We start from the raw sequence: 12828 nt of genomic DNA, 5'->3' as shown, positions 1-12828 counted from the left end.
GAATCCACCCCTCACCTAAGTAGCTTGATGTCCCCTGGATTTGCCTAAGGCACTTTCCAAACTCTCCACACACAGCAGACAAGCAGGACACAACCCAAGGAGGCGCCATCAACGTCGCCGAAATCCCGGGGACAGTGGCCCATTTGATTTCCCCCGACCATCAGGGCAAACCTGAACTATATCCCACCTCCCAAGCTGAACATGACATAGACGCCTGGCCTGGCCAGGACTCCTTCTCTGACCGTGAGCGCAGAGACTTCTGTTTCCTTGCGGGAACAAGGCAACGACCTGAGCTTGAGGGTGGCCTGTAGATCTCAATGGCAAGCCAGAGGAGTACCAGTGGCTCACGCTTCCTTTCGCACCCGCACGCTGACCGCGGCAGGGGATAGCAGTTCTGGCTAGACTCAGGTGCCCAGAGACGTCAAGTTGTCCTTAGCCTTCCCACGTAGATGGACATCCCAGGCTCCTTTCCACATGGCTCTTTCTGCACGAGAAGCCCGCCACCCTCCACTTGAACAATGTTGCTGCGCACGCCCACAGTAGCAAATGCAACATGGACCTCTCCCTAATTTTCCTTTGGGAGCCACGTGCTGGACCTCAGTTAGGATGAGAAGACGGTAGGTATTGCTCATTCATTTTGTTTAGATTTCCAAGGAATGCATTTATGGGAGTCCTCACTGATCCACGCTCCTGCTCAAAGGCTGGACGTGCAAAGTCGCGGACTGTCAGCAAGCTCAATCCTCTCAGCAGTAGGGAGCGGCCAGACTCGAGCCACGGGGCAGGAAGTGCACCCACGTCTCAGGGCATCAGAGCTCGGGTGCCCCAGGAAGAGCCCAGAATGTGACGGTGTAGTCTCGCGGCACAAGTCCCCGTGGCCAAACTTCTAGGTTTCTTCAAAGAAGTTCCGTTTACCCCCACAAGGTTTCTACCAGGAACCTTGTCGAGCCAGAGGCGATGCCCTTGGATCACACAGAAAGCTATTGGCATTGGAGATATTCCAATGCCCAAACTGGCAGGGCAAACCCTTGCAGCAACTGGGTTACTTGCCCTGGCGCCTTGTATTTTCGCCCCCAGGCCCGTCAGTGACATGACCGCGGAGAAACCTGAGACCCATTCATTTGTTCAGAGTTCCAAGCAGTGCATTTATGGGAGTCATCATCAATCCACCTGCTCAAAGGCTGCACGTTTAAAGTCACAGGCTCCAGGACGGGGCAGCCACCGATCTCAATCATGTCAGCAGTCAGGAGTGGCCAGAGGCGACCCACGGGGCTGCAAATGGAGCTAAGGATCATGGCATCAGATCTGGGGTTCCCCTGCAAGAGCCAAGAAGGTGAGGGTGTAGTCTCAGTGCACAAGTCCCCGTGGCCAAACATCTAGGTTTCTGCAAAGAAGTTCCACTCACCACCACAAGGTTCCTACGAGGAGCCTCAAGGACTTCACGCCAAAACCACTCTGAGACTCTTTTGCCTTGACTTGCCTCACCTTGCCGCACTCTCCTCACTTCGCCAGGTATCATGGACTATACAGAGGGCCCAATGCTGCTGCAGGTGTTTGTTCCCTGGCACTCCACCACATGCCTCAGGGTGACAGAACACAGGGATGTTTGAGAAAAGTGAACGGGCGCACAGAGGCAAAGGGTGATACCGCCCACCGATGTGTGCTATATCTCCCCTCAGCATTTCATTTGCAGTCCATCATATCTGTGTGTCCACAGCCAAACGTGAATGCATCGTGGCACAGATGCCTTCAGAGCGCACGGGCATCAGCACAAAGAGCACGGCCGTCCATCATCCCCCCGGTATGGGCCTTGAACGTTCCTGCCTGAGCCACCTCCCCGCCGACACAGCATAAGGATGTCATCCTGAACTGCTGAGACACCCTCAGGGGAACTGGGATTACTCAGCGTAAAAGCCACTGCCCTCTGGGGAACCAAACCACTCCTGGCGCATACGCTTCCACACAATGGATTCACCCTCAAGGGGAAATGTGGTCCCTGAGATCTTCCACAAGGGAACGGCCCTTGGCCAAATGGGACGACCTCCAACAAAAGCCGCTTGTAGGGACCAGTGACAAAACGCACCAGAGAAACTCCTGGACTGAACAATGGAGATTCACCTGCAGCCATACTTCCTGGCCTGCTGCCAAGACTGGCCACCAACACTTGGCCCACGCACAAAGCTAATGGCATCAGAATCATTCCGACGCCCAACGTGGCGGGGCAAACACTTGCAGCAATTGTGTAACTTGCAGTGGTGTCTGGTACTTTCACCCTCATCAGTGGCGTGACATTGGGGAAACCCTGAGGCCCAGGTCCTCTACAAGCAACTTGTTACCCACAGCCATGCAACGACAGAACTCAGACAACAGCCTAGACACTTGAACCGGTATGACTTCTGTAGCCTGTGGCCAGGCTCGCCGGTTACCACAGTCTCGATGCACCAGCGGGTGGCAGGAAAAATGACACCCACACCACACATCCTCTCCTGCCCTTAAACCTGCAGCTTTTCCTTGGCAGCCAACTCCCTTGTTTCTGCACGGTTGCACCCAATGACCTCCGGGTAGAGCTCCAATCCTCAGGGAACGCTATGTGGGCTGGGTATAGAATCGATGCCTGGCTGTCCTCAGGAACACCTTCACATCTTCAACACAGGGGGAACGTGGTCAGACAGGGACAAAACACCCCAAGGCCTCCAAATCGGCCCCCATGAGGAGACACCATACTGTGCCATGAAGGCAACCATTCGCTGGCACAAGAACCCGCCATGAAGCAAATCGACCAAGGAGAGGAAAGAGGCGGGACAGTCCACAAATGTGCTCCCGTATTCCCTCCCTACACGTGCCTCCAGATGCTCCTGAGGGAATCCCAAATGTGTTCCGGGAACCCCATGGCCACCGTCGATCTATCCACCCACCAGTAAACCTGTGGGCTTAGCCAGCCATCTCACGTGGCTCTTTCACTCGCCTTGCCTTACTCTCTCTCCACCGGGATCCCAACGTGTCACGGCAAGATGCCAGAGCCACCCCTCACCAAAGAAGCTTGCCGTGACCAAGTTTGACTAAGGCATTTTCCAGCCCCTTCACACAGCACACACAAGCAGGACACAACCCGAGGAGGAGCCATCAGATTGGCCAAACTCCCAGGAACAGTGGCCCATTTGATTTCTCCCCTCAGCAGGAGAAACCTAAACTGCATCTGGTCTCCCAAGCAGAACATGACAAAGAAGCCTGCCCTAGGCCTGGAATCCTGTTCTGACCCTGAGCCTACAGACTTCTGTTTCTTTGAGGCCACAAGGCAATGACCAGCAGGTGGGGGCAGCCTGTAGAACTCAAGTGCAGGTGGCAGGACGAGCAATGGCTCACGCTTCCTCTCCTACCTGCATGCTGAACCGTGGCAGGGGACAGCAGTCCTGGCTAGACCAAGGAACCCAGAGACGGCACGCTGTCCCAAGCCTTCCCACCTGGATTGGCATCCCAGGCTCCTTTCCCAATGGCTCTTCTCCCCAGGAGATGACCACAACCCTCAACTTGAACAACGTGGCTGTAGACACCCACGGCCGCAAATGCAACGTGAACCTCTCCCTACTTTCCTTTTGGGAGCCACGTGCTGGACCTCAGTTCCAACGAGGAGACGGTAGGGATTTCTCACTCATTTTGTTCAGATTTCCAAGGAATGCATTTGTGGGAGTCATCATCGATCCAAGCACATGCTCAAACGGTGGACATGCAAAGTTGCAGATTCCACCATGGGACGGCCAGCGAGCTGAATCATATCAGCGTACGGAAGTGGCCAGCAGAGCCGAGCCACGGGTCAGGAAATGCAGCCAGTTCTCAGGGCATCAAAGCTCGTGTTCCCCGAGAAAAGACCAGAAGGTGAGGGTGTAGCCCCGATGCACACGTTCCCATCGCCAAACCTTTAGGTTTAGCAAAGAAGTGTCGCTTACCGCAACAAGGGTTAAAGCAGGATCCTCAAGGAATGCACGCCAACACCCCTCTGAGACTCCTTCGGCTGGCCTCGCCTTGCCACACCGTCCTCACTTCAACGGGTATCAGGGATTATACGGATGGCCCCAGGCTGCTGCTGGCATTCCTTCCCTGGCATTCCACCTGGCTCGGGGTGAGAGAACACACGCATGCTTGAGGAGGGTGCACAGGCGCACCGAGGGAAAGGGCGATACCACCCAGCATTGTGTGTTCTATCTCTCCTCAACATTTCATTTACTGTCCATCTTGCCTGTGTGTCCGCAGGCAAACGTGAAAGCATCGTGGCACTGGCGCCTTCAGAGCGTGCGGCCATCAGGACAAAGAGTGCCACCGACCAACAACCCCCTGGTCTCGGGCCCTGAAATTCCTCTCCTGAGCAATCTGCCCTCCATCACAGCAAAAGGATGTCTTCCTGATCCCCTGAGACACCCTCAGGACAACTGTGCCCCCTCAGCCTAAGAGCAAGTGCCCTCTATGGGAACAAACACGCGTTTGGCCCTTATGATTAAACACAGTGGACACGCCCTCAAGGGGAGAGATCTTCCATAAGGGAAGGGCCCTTGGCTGAATAAGACGACCTCCATCAAAAGCGGCTCGTAGGGACCCGTGACAAAGGGCACCTGAAGAACCCCTGGACTGATCAAGGGAGACTCACCAGCAGGCATACTTCCTGGTCTCCTGCCAAGCCAGAGGAACTTCCCTAGGACCGCAACCAAAGCTAATGGCAAGGGAGCCATTCCAATGCCCAAAATGGCGGGCCAAACACTTGTAGCAACTGGGTAACTTATCATAGCACCTTGCACATTCGCATTCTCCCCTTCAAGGACAAGACCTTGGAGAAACCATGAGACCCAGGTCCTCCAGAACCAACGTGTCACCCACAGCCGTGCAATGAGAGAACGCACCCAACATCCTGGACCCTTGAACCGGCATGGGTTCTCTGGCTTGAAGCCATGCATGCTGGAGATCACAGGCTCGCAGCACCAGAAGGTGGCAGGACAAAATGCCCCCTGCAGCACACATTCACTCCAGCCCTTAAACCTGTAGCGTTGCCTTGGCGGCCGACTCCCTTCTTTCTGCATGGTTGGGCCCAAAGACCTCCGGGAAGAGCTCCAAACCTCAGGGAATGCTATGCCGACCTGGTATAGCAATGACGCTGGGCTGTCCTAAGGAACACCTTAACATCCTCAACATAGGGGCAATGAGGCCACACAGGGACAAAACATCCCAACGGCTCCAAATCGGTCCCAGTGAGAAGACACCATACTGTGCCGTGAAGGCACCATTCGCTGGAACAAGGACCCGCCGTGAAGCACATTGAGAAAGGAGAGGAAAAGGTTGGGATGGTCCACGAATGTGCACCTGTATTCCTTCCCTACACGGGGCTCCAAATGCTCCTGAAGATATCCCAAAAGAGTTCCGGGAACCCTATGTCCACCGACATATCCACCCATACCGATCTATCCACCCAACAGTAAGCCTGTGGGCTTAGCCAACACTCTCCCGTGTATTTCCCGCTCGCCTTGCCTTGCTCTCTCCACCAGGATCCAAACGAATCCACCCCTCACCTAAGTAGCTTGATGTCCCCTGGATTTGCCTAAGGCACTTTCCAAACTCTCCACACACAGCAGACAAGCAGGACACAACCCAAGGAGGCGCCATCAACGTCGCCGAAATCCCGGGGACAGTGGCCCATTTGATTTCCCCCGACCATCAGGGCAAACCTGAACTATATCCCACCTCCCAAGCTGAACATGACATAGACGCCTGGCCTGGCCAGGACTCCTTCTCTGACCGTGAGCGCAGAGACTTCTGTTTCCTTGCGGGAACAAGGCAACGACCTGAGCTTGAGGGTGGCCTGTAGATCTCAATGGCAAGCCAGAGGAGTACCAGTGGCTCACCCTTCCTTTCGCACCCGCACGCTGACCGCGGCAGGGGATAGCAGTTCTGGCTAGACTCAGGTGCCCAGAGACGTCAAGTTGTCCTTAGCCTTCCCACGTAGATGGACATCCCAGGCTCCTTTCCACATGGCTCTTTCTGCACGAGAAGCCCGCCACCCTCCACTTGAACAATGTTGCTGCGCACGCCCACAGTAGCAAATGCAACATGGACCTCTCCCTAATTTTCCTTTGGGAGCCACGTGCTGGACCTCAGTTAGGATGAGAAGACGGTAGGTATTGCTCATTCATTTTGTTTAGATTTCCAAGGAATGCATTTATGGGAGTCCTCACTGATCCACGCTCCTGCTCAAAGGCTGGACGTGCAAAGTCGCGGACTGTCAGCAAGCTCAATCCTCTCAGCAGTAGGGAGCGGCCAGACTCGAGCCACGGGGCAGGAAGTGCACCCACGTCTCAGGGCATCAGAGCTCGGGTGCCCCAGGAAGAGCCCAGAATGTGACGGTGTAGTCTCGCGGCACAAGTCCCCGTGGCCAAACTTCTAGGTTTCTTCAAAGAAGTTCCGTTTACCCCCACAAGGTTTCTACCAGGAACCTTGTCGAGCCAGAGGCGATGCCCTTGGATCACACAGAAAGCTATTGGCATTGGAGATATTCCAATGCCCAAACTGGCAGGGCAAACCCTTGCAGCAACTGGGTTACTTGCCCTGGCGCCTTGTATTTTCGCCCCCAGGCCCGTCAGTGACATGACCGCGGAGAAACCTGAGACCCATTCATTTGTTCAGAGTTCCAAGCAGTGCATTTATGGGAGTCATCATCAATCCACCTGCTCAAAGGCTGCACGTTTAAAGTCACAGGCTCCAGGACGGGGCAGCCACCGATCTCAATCATGTCAGCAGTCAGGAGTGGCCAGAGGCGACCCACGGGGCTGCAAATGGAGCTAAGGATCATGGCATCAGATCTGGGGTTCCCCTGCAAGAGCCAAGAAGGTGAGGGTGTAGTCTCAGTGCACAAGTCCCCGTGGCCAAACATCTAGGTTTCTGCAAAGAAGTTCCACTCACCACCACAAGGTTCCTACGAGGAGCCTCAAGGACTTCACGCCAAAACCACTCTGAGACTCTTTTGCCTTGACTTGCCTCACCTTGCCGCACTCTCCTCACTTCGCCAGGTATCATGGACTATACAGAGGGCCCAATGCTGCTGCAGGTGTTTGTTCCCTGGCACTCCACCACATGCCTCAGGGTGACAGAACACAGGGATGTTTGAGAAAAGTGAACGGGCGCACAGAGGCAAAGGGTGATACCGCCCACCGATGTGTGCTATATCTCCCCTCAGCATTTCATTTGCAGTCCATCATATCTGTGTGTCCACAGCCAAACGTGAATGCATCGTGGCACAGATGCCTTCAGAGCGCACGGGCATCAGCACAAAGAGCACGGCCGTCCATCATCCCCCCGGTATGGGCCTTGAACGTTCCTGCCTGAGCCACCTCCCCGCCGACACAGCATAAGGATGTCATCCTGAACTGCTGAGACACCCTCAGGGGAACTGGGATTACTCAGCGTAAAAGCCACTGCCCTCTGGGGAACCAAACCACTCCTGGCGCATACGCTTCCACACAATGGATTCACCCTCAAGGGGAAATGTGGTCCCTGAGATCTTCCACAAGGGAACGGCCCTTGGCCAAATGGGACGACCTCCAACAAAAGCCGCTTGTAGGGACCAGTGACAAAACGCACCAGAGAAACTCCTGGACTGAACAATGGAGATTCACCTGCAGCCATACTTCCTGGCCTGCTGCCAAGACTGGCCACCAACACTTGGCCCACGCACAAAGCTAATGGCATCAGAATCATTCCGACGCCCAACGTGGCGGGGCAAACACTTGCAGCAATTGTGTAACTTGCAGTGGTGTCTGGTACTTTCACCCTCATCAGTGGCGTGACATTGGGGAAACCCTGAGGCCCAGGTCCTCTACAAGCAACTTGTTACCCACAGCCATGCAACGACAGAACTCAGACAACAGCCTAGACACTTGAACCGGTATGACTTCTGTAGCCTGTGGCCAGGCTCGCCGGTTACCACAGTCTCGATGCACCAGCGGGTGGCAGGAAAAATGACACCCACACCACACATCCTCTCCTGCCCTTAAACCTGCAGCTTTTCCTTGGCAGCCAACTCCCTTGTTTCTGCACGGTTGCACCCAATGACCTCCGGGTAGAGCTCCAATCCTCAGGGAACGCTATGTGGGCTGGGTATAGAATCGATGCCTGGCTGTCCTCAGGAACACCTTCACATCTTCAACACAGGGGGAACGTGGTCAGACAGGGACAAAACACCCCAAGGCCTCCAAATCGGCCCCCATGAGGAGACACCATACTGTGCCATGAAGGCAACCATTCGCTGGCACAAGAACCCGCCATGAAGCAAATCGACCAAGGAGAGGAAAGAGGCGGGACAGTCCACAAATGTGCTCCCGTATTCCCTCCCTACACGTGCCTCCAGATGCTCCTGAGGGAATCCCAAATGTGTTCCGGGAACCCCATGGCCACCGTCGATCTATCCACCCACCAGTAAACCTGTGGGCTTAGCCAGCCATCTCACGTGGCTCTTTCACTCGCCTTGCCTTACTCTCTCTCCACCGGGATCCCAACGTGTCACGGCAAGATGCCAGAGCCACCCCTCACCAAAGAAGCTTGCCGTGACCAAGTTTGACTAAGGCATTTTCCAGCCCCTTCACACAGCACACACAAGCAGGACACAACCCGAGGAGGAGCCATCAGATTGGCCAAACTCCCAGGAACAGTGGCCCATTTGATTTCTCCCCTCAGCAGGAGAAACCTAAACTGCATCTGGTCTCCCAAGCAGAACATGACAAAGAAGCCTGCCCTAGGCCTGGAATCCTGTTCTGACCCTGAGCCTACAGACTTCTGTTTCTTTGAGGCCACAAGGCAATGACCAGCAGGTGGGGGCAGCCTGTAGAACTCAAGTGCAGGTGGCAGGACGAGCAATGGCTCACGCTTCCTCTCCTACCTGCATGCTGAACCGTGGCAGGGGACAGCAGTCCTGGCTAGACCAAGGAACCCAGAGACGGCACGCTGTCCCAAGCCTTCCCACCTGGATTGGCATCCCAGGCTCCTTTCCCAATGGCTCTTCTCCCCAGGAGATGACCACAACCCTCAACTTGAACAACGTGGCTGTAGACACCCACGGCCGCAAATGCAACGTGAACCTCTCCCTACTTTCCTTTTGGGAGCCACGTGCTGGACCTCAGTTCCAACGAGGAGACGGTAGGGATTTCTCACTCATTTTGTTCAGATTTCCAAGGAATGCATTTGTGGGAGTCATCATCGATCCAAGCACATGCTCAAACGGTGGACATGCAAAGTTGCAGATTCCACCATGGGACGGCCAGCGAGCTGAATCATATCAGCGTACGGAAGTGGCCAGCAGAGCCGAGCCACGGGTCAGGAAATGCAGCCAGTTCTCAGGGCATCAAAGCTCGTGTTCCCTGAGAAAAGACCAGAAGGTGAGGGTGTAGCCCCGATGCACACGTTCCCATCGCCAAACCTTTAGGTTTAGCAAAGAAGTGTCGCTTACCGCAACAAGGGTTAAAGCAGGATCCTCAAGGAATGCACGCCAACACCCCTCTGAGACTCCTTCGGCTGGCCTCGCCTTGCCACACCGTCCTCACTTCAACGGGTATCAGGGATTATACGGATGGCCCCAGGCTGCTGCTGGCATTCCTTCCCTGGCATTCCACCTGGCTCGGGGTGAGAGAACACACGCATGCTTGAGGAGGGTGCACAGGCGCACCGAGGGAAAGGGCGATACCACCCAGCATTGTGTGTTCTATCTCTCCTCAACATTTCATTTACTGTCCATCTTGCCTGTGTGTCCGCAGGCAAACGTGAAAGCATCGTGGCACTGGCGCCTTCAGAGCGTGCGGCCATCAGGACAAAGAGTGCCACCGACCAACAACCCCCTGGTCTCGGGCCCTGAAATTCCTCTCCTGAGCAATCTGCCCTCCATCACAGCAAAAGGATGTCTTCCTGATCCCCTGAGACACCCTCAGGACAACTGTGCCCCCTCAGCCTAAGAGCAAGTGCCCTCTATGGGAACAAACACGCGTTTGGCCCTTATGATTAAACACAGTGGACACGCCCTCAAGGGGAGAGATCTTCCATAAGGGAAGGGCCCTTGGCTGAATAAGACGACCTCCATCAAAAGCGGCTCGTAGGGACCCGTGACAAAGGGCACCTGAAGAACCCCTGGACTGATCAAGGGAGACTCACCAGCAGGCATACTTCCTGGTCTCCTGCCAAGCCAGAGGAACTTCCCTAGGACCGCAACCAAAGCTAATGGCAAGGGAGCCATTCCAATGCCCAAAATGGCGGGCCAAACACTTGTAGCAACTGGGTAACTTATCATAGCACCTTGCACATTCGCATTCTCCCCTTCAAGGACAAGACCTTGGAGAAACCATGAGACCCAGGTCCTCCAGAACCAACGTGTCACCCACAGCCGTGCAATGAGAGAACGCACCCAACATCCTGGACCCTTGAACCGGCATGGGTTCTCTGGCTTGAAGCCATGCATGCTGGAGATCACAGGCTCGCAGCACCAGAAGGTGGCAGGACAAAATGCCCCCTGCAGCACACATTCACTCCAGCCCTTAAACCTGTAGCGTTGCCTTGGCGGCCGACTCCCTTCTTTCTGCATGGTTGGGCCCAAAGACCTCCGGGAAGAGCTCCAAACCTCAGGGAATGCTATGCCGACCTGGTATAGCAATGACGCTGGGCTGTCCTAAGGAACACCTTAACATCCTCAACATAGGGGCAATGAGGCCACACAGGGACAAAACATCCCAACGGCTCCAAATCGGTCCCAGTGAGAAGACACCATACTGTGCCGTGAAGGCACCATTCGCTGGAACAAGGACCCGCCGTGAAGCACATTGAGAAAGGAGAGGAAAAGGTTGGGATGGTCCACGAATGTGCACCTGTATTCCTTCCCTACACGGGGCTCCAAATGCTCCTGAAGATATCCCAAAAGAGTTCCGGGAACCCTATGTCCACCGACATATCCACCCATACCGATCTATCCACCCAACAGTAAGCCTGTGGGCTTAGCCAACACTCTCCCGTGTATTTCCCGCTCACCTTGCCTTGCTCTCTCCACCAGGATCCAAACGAATCCACCCCTCACCTAAGTAGCTTGATGTCCCCTGGATTTGCCTAAGGCACTTTCCAAACTCTCCACACACAGCAGACAAGCAGGACACAACCCAAGGAGGCGCCATCAACGTCGCCGAAATCCCGGGGACAGTGGCCCATTTGATTTCCCCCGACCATCAGGGCAAACCTGAACTATATCCCACCTCCCAAGCTGAACATGACATAGACGCCTGGCCTGGCCAGGACTCCTTCTCTGACCGTGAGCGCAGAGACTTCTGTTTCCTTGCGGGAACAAGGCAACGACCTGAGCTTGAGGGTGGCCTGTAGATCTCAATGGCAAGCCAGAGGAGTACCAGTGGCTCACCCTTCCTTTCGCACCCGCACGCTGACCGCGGCAGGGGATAGCAGTTCTGGCTAGACTCAGGTGCCCAGAGACGTCAAGTTGTCCTTAGCCTTCCCACGTAGATGGACATCCCAGGCTCCTTTCCACATGGCTCTTTCTGCACGAGAAGCCCGCCACCCTCCACTTGAACAATGTTGCTGCGCACGCCCACAGTAGCAAATGCAACATGGACCTCTCCCTAATTTTCCTTTGGGAGCCACGTGCTGGACCTCAGTTAGGATGAGAAGACGGTAGGTATTGCTCATTCATTTTGTTTAGATTTCCAAGGAATGCATTTATGGGAGTCCTCACTGATCCACGCTCCTGCTCAAAGGCTGGACGTGCAAAGTCGCGGACTGTCAGCAAGCTCAATCCTCTCAGCAGTAGGGAGCGGCCAGACTCGAGCCACGGGGCAGGAAGTGCACCCACGTCTCAGGGCATCAGAGCTCGGGTGCCCCAGGAAGAGCCCAGAATGTGACGGTGTAGTCTCGCGGCACAAGTCCCCGTGGCCAAACTTCTAGGTTTCTTCAAAGAAGTTCCGTTTACCCCCACAAGGTTTCTACCAGGAACCTTGTCGAGCCAGAGGCGATGCCCTTGGATCACACAGAAAGCTATTGGCATTGGAGATATTCCAATGCCCAAACTGGCAGGGCAAACCCTTGCAGCAACTGGGTTACTTGCCCTGGCGCCTTGTATTTTCGCCCCCAGGCCCGTCAGTGACATGACCGCGGAGAAACCTGAGACCCATTCATTTGTTCAGAGTTCCAAGCAGTGCATTTATGGGAGTCATCATCAATCCACCTGCTCAAAGGCTGCACGTTTAAAGTCACAGGCTCCAGGACGGGGCAGCCACCGATCTCAATCATGTCAGCAGTCAGGAGTGGCCAGAGGCGACCCACGGGGCTGCAAATGGAGCTAAGGATCATGGCATCAGATCTGGGGTTCCCCTGCAAGAGCCAAGAAGGTGAGGGTGTAGTCTCAGTGCACAAGTCCCCGTGGCCAAACATCTAGGTTTCTGCAAAGAAGTTCCACTCACCACCACAAGGTTCCTACGAGGAGCCTCAAGGACTTCACGCCAAAACCACTCTGAGACTCTTTTGCCTTGACTTGCCTCACCTTGCCGCACTCTCCTCACTTCGCCAGGTATCATGGACTATACAGAGGGCCCAATGCTGCTGCAGGTGTTTGTTCCCTGGCACTCCACCACATGCCTCAGGGTGACAGAACACAGGGATGTTTGAGAAAAGTGAACGGGCGCACAGAGGCAAAGGGTGATACCGCCCACCGATGTGTGCTATATCTCCCCTCAGCATTTCATTTGCAGTCCATCATATCTGTGTGTCCACAGCCAAACGTGAATGCATCGTGGCACAGATGCCTTCAGAGCGCACGGG

General features: G+C 55.0%; 8 non-coding genes across 8 annotated transcripts; all 8 read right to left on the bottom strand.

The window, feature by feature from the left end:
- Positions 1-592: 592 nt before the first annotated feature.
- On the bottom strand, positions 593-684 carry LOC132360864 (small nucleolar RNA SNORD116). Its single transcript, XR_009501185.1, has one exon. It is a non-coding gene; the product is annotated as a small nucleolar RNA SNORD116 (small nucleolar RNA).
- A 389-nt stretch (positions 685-1073) lies between these two features.
- Positions 1074-1165, bottom strand: LOC132361310 (small nucleolar RNA SNORD116). Its single transcript, XR_009501615.1, has one exon. It is a non-coding gene; the product is annotated as a small nucleolar RNA SNORD116 (small nucleolar RNA).
- Positions 1166-3606: 2441 nt separating this feature from the next.
- On the bottom strand, positions 3607-3698 carry LOC132361595 (small nucleolar RNA SNORD116). Its single transcript, XR_009501869.1, has one exon. It is a non-coding gene; the product is annotated as a small nucleolar RNA SNORD116 (small nucleolar RNA).
- Positions 3699-6126: 2428 nt separating this feature from the next.
- On the bottom strand, positions 6127-6218 carry LOC132360863 (small nucleolar RNA SNORD116). The gene has a single exon (XR_009501184.1). It is a non-coding gene; the product is annotated as a small nucleolar RNA SNORD116 (small nucleolar RNA).
- A 389-nt stretch (positions 6219-6607) lies between these two features.
- On the bottom strand, positions 6608-6699 carry LOC132361309 (small nucleolar RNA SNORD116). The gene has a single exon (XR_009501614.1). It is a non-coding gene; the product is annotated as a small nucleolar RNA SNORD116 (small nucleolar RNA).
- A 2441-nt stretch (positions 6700-9140) lies between these two features.
- LOC132361594 (small nucleolar RNA SNORD116) lies at positions 9141-9232 on the bottom strand. Its single transcript, XR_009501868.1, has one exon. It is a non-coding gene; the product is annotated as a small nucleolar RNA SNORD116 (small nucleolar RNA).
- Positions 9233-11660: 2428 nt separating this feature from the next.
- LOC132360862 (small nucleolar RNA SNORD116) lies at positions 11661-11752 on the bottom strand. The gene has a single exon (XR_009501183.1). It is a non-coding gene; the product is annotated as a small nucleolar RNA SNORD116 (small nucleolar RNA).
- Positions 11753-12141: 389 nt separating this feature from the next.
- LOC132361308 (small nucleolar RNA SNORD116) lies at positions 12142-12233 on the bottom strand. The gene has a single exon (XR_009501613.1). It is a non-coding gene; the product is annotated as a small nucleolar RNA SNORD116 (small nucleolar RNA).
- Positions 12234-12828: the final 595 nt, after the last annotated feature.

The sequence above is a fragment of the Balaenoptera ricei genome, chromosome 2, assembly GCF_028023285.1.
Source record: "Balaenoptera ricei isolate mBalRic1 chromosome 2, mBalRic1.hap2, whole genome shotgun sequence".
Lineage (NCBI taxonomy): Eukaryota > Metazoa > Chordata > Mammalia > Artiodactyla > Balaenopteridae > Balaenoptera > Balaenoptera ricei.
Note: the sequence above shows the minus strand (reverse complement) of the source record. Positions and strands in the feature narration are given on the sequence as shown.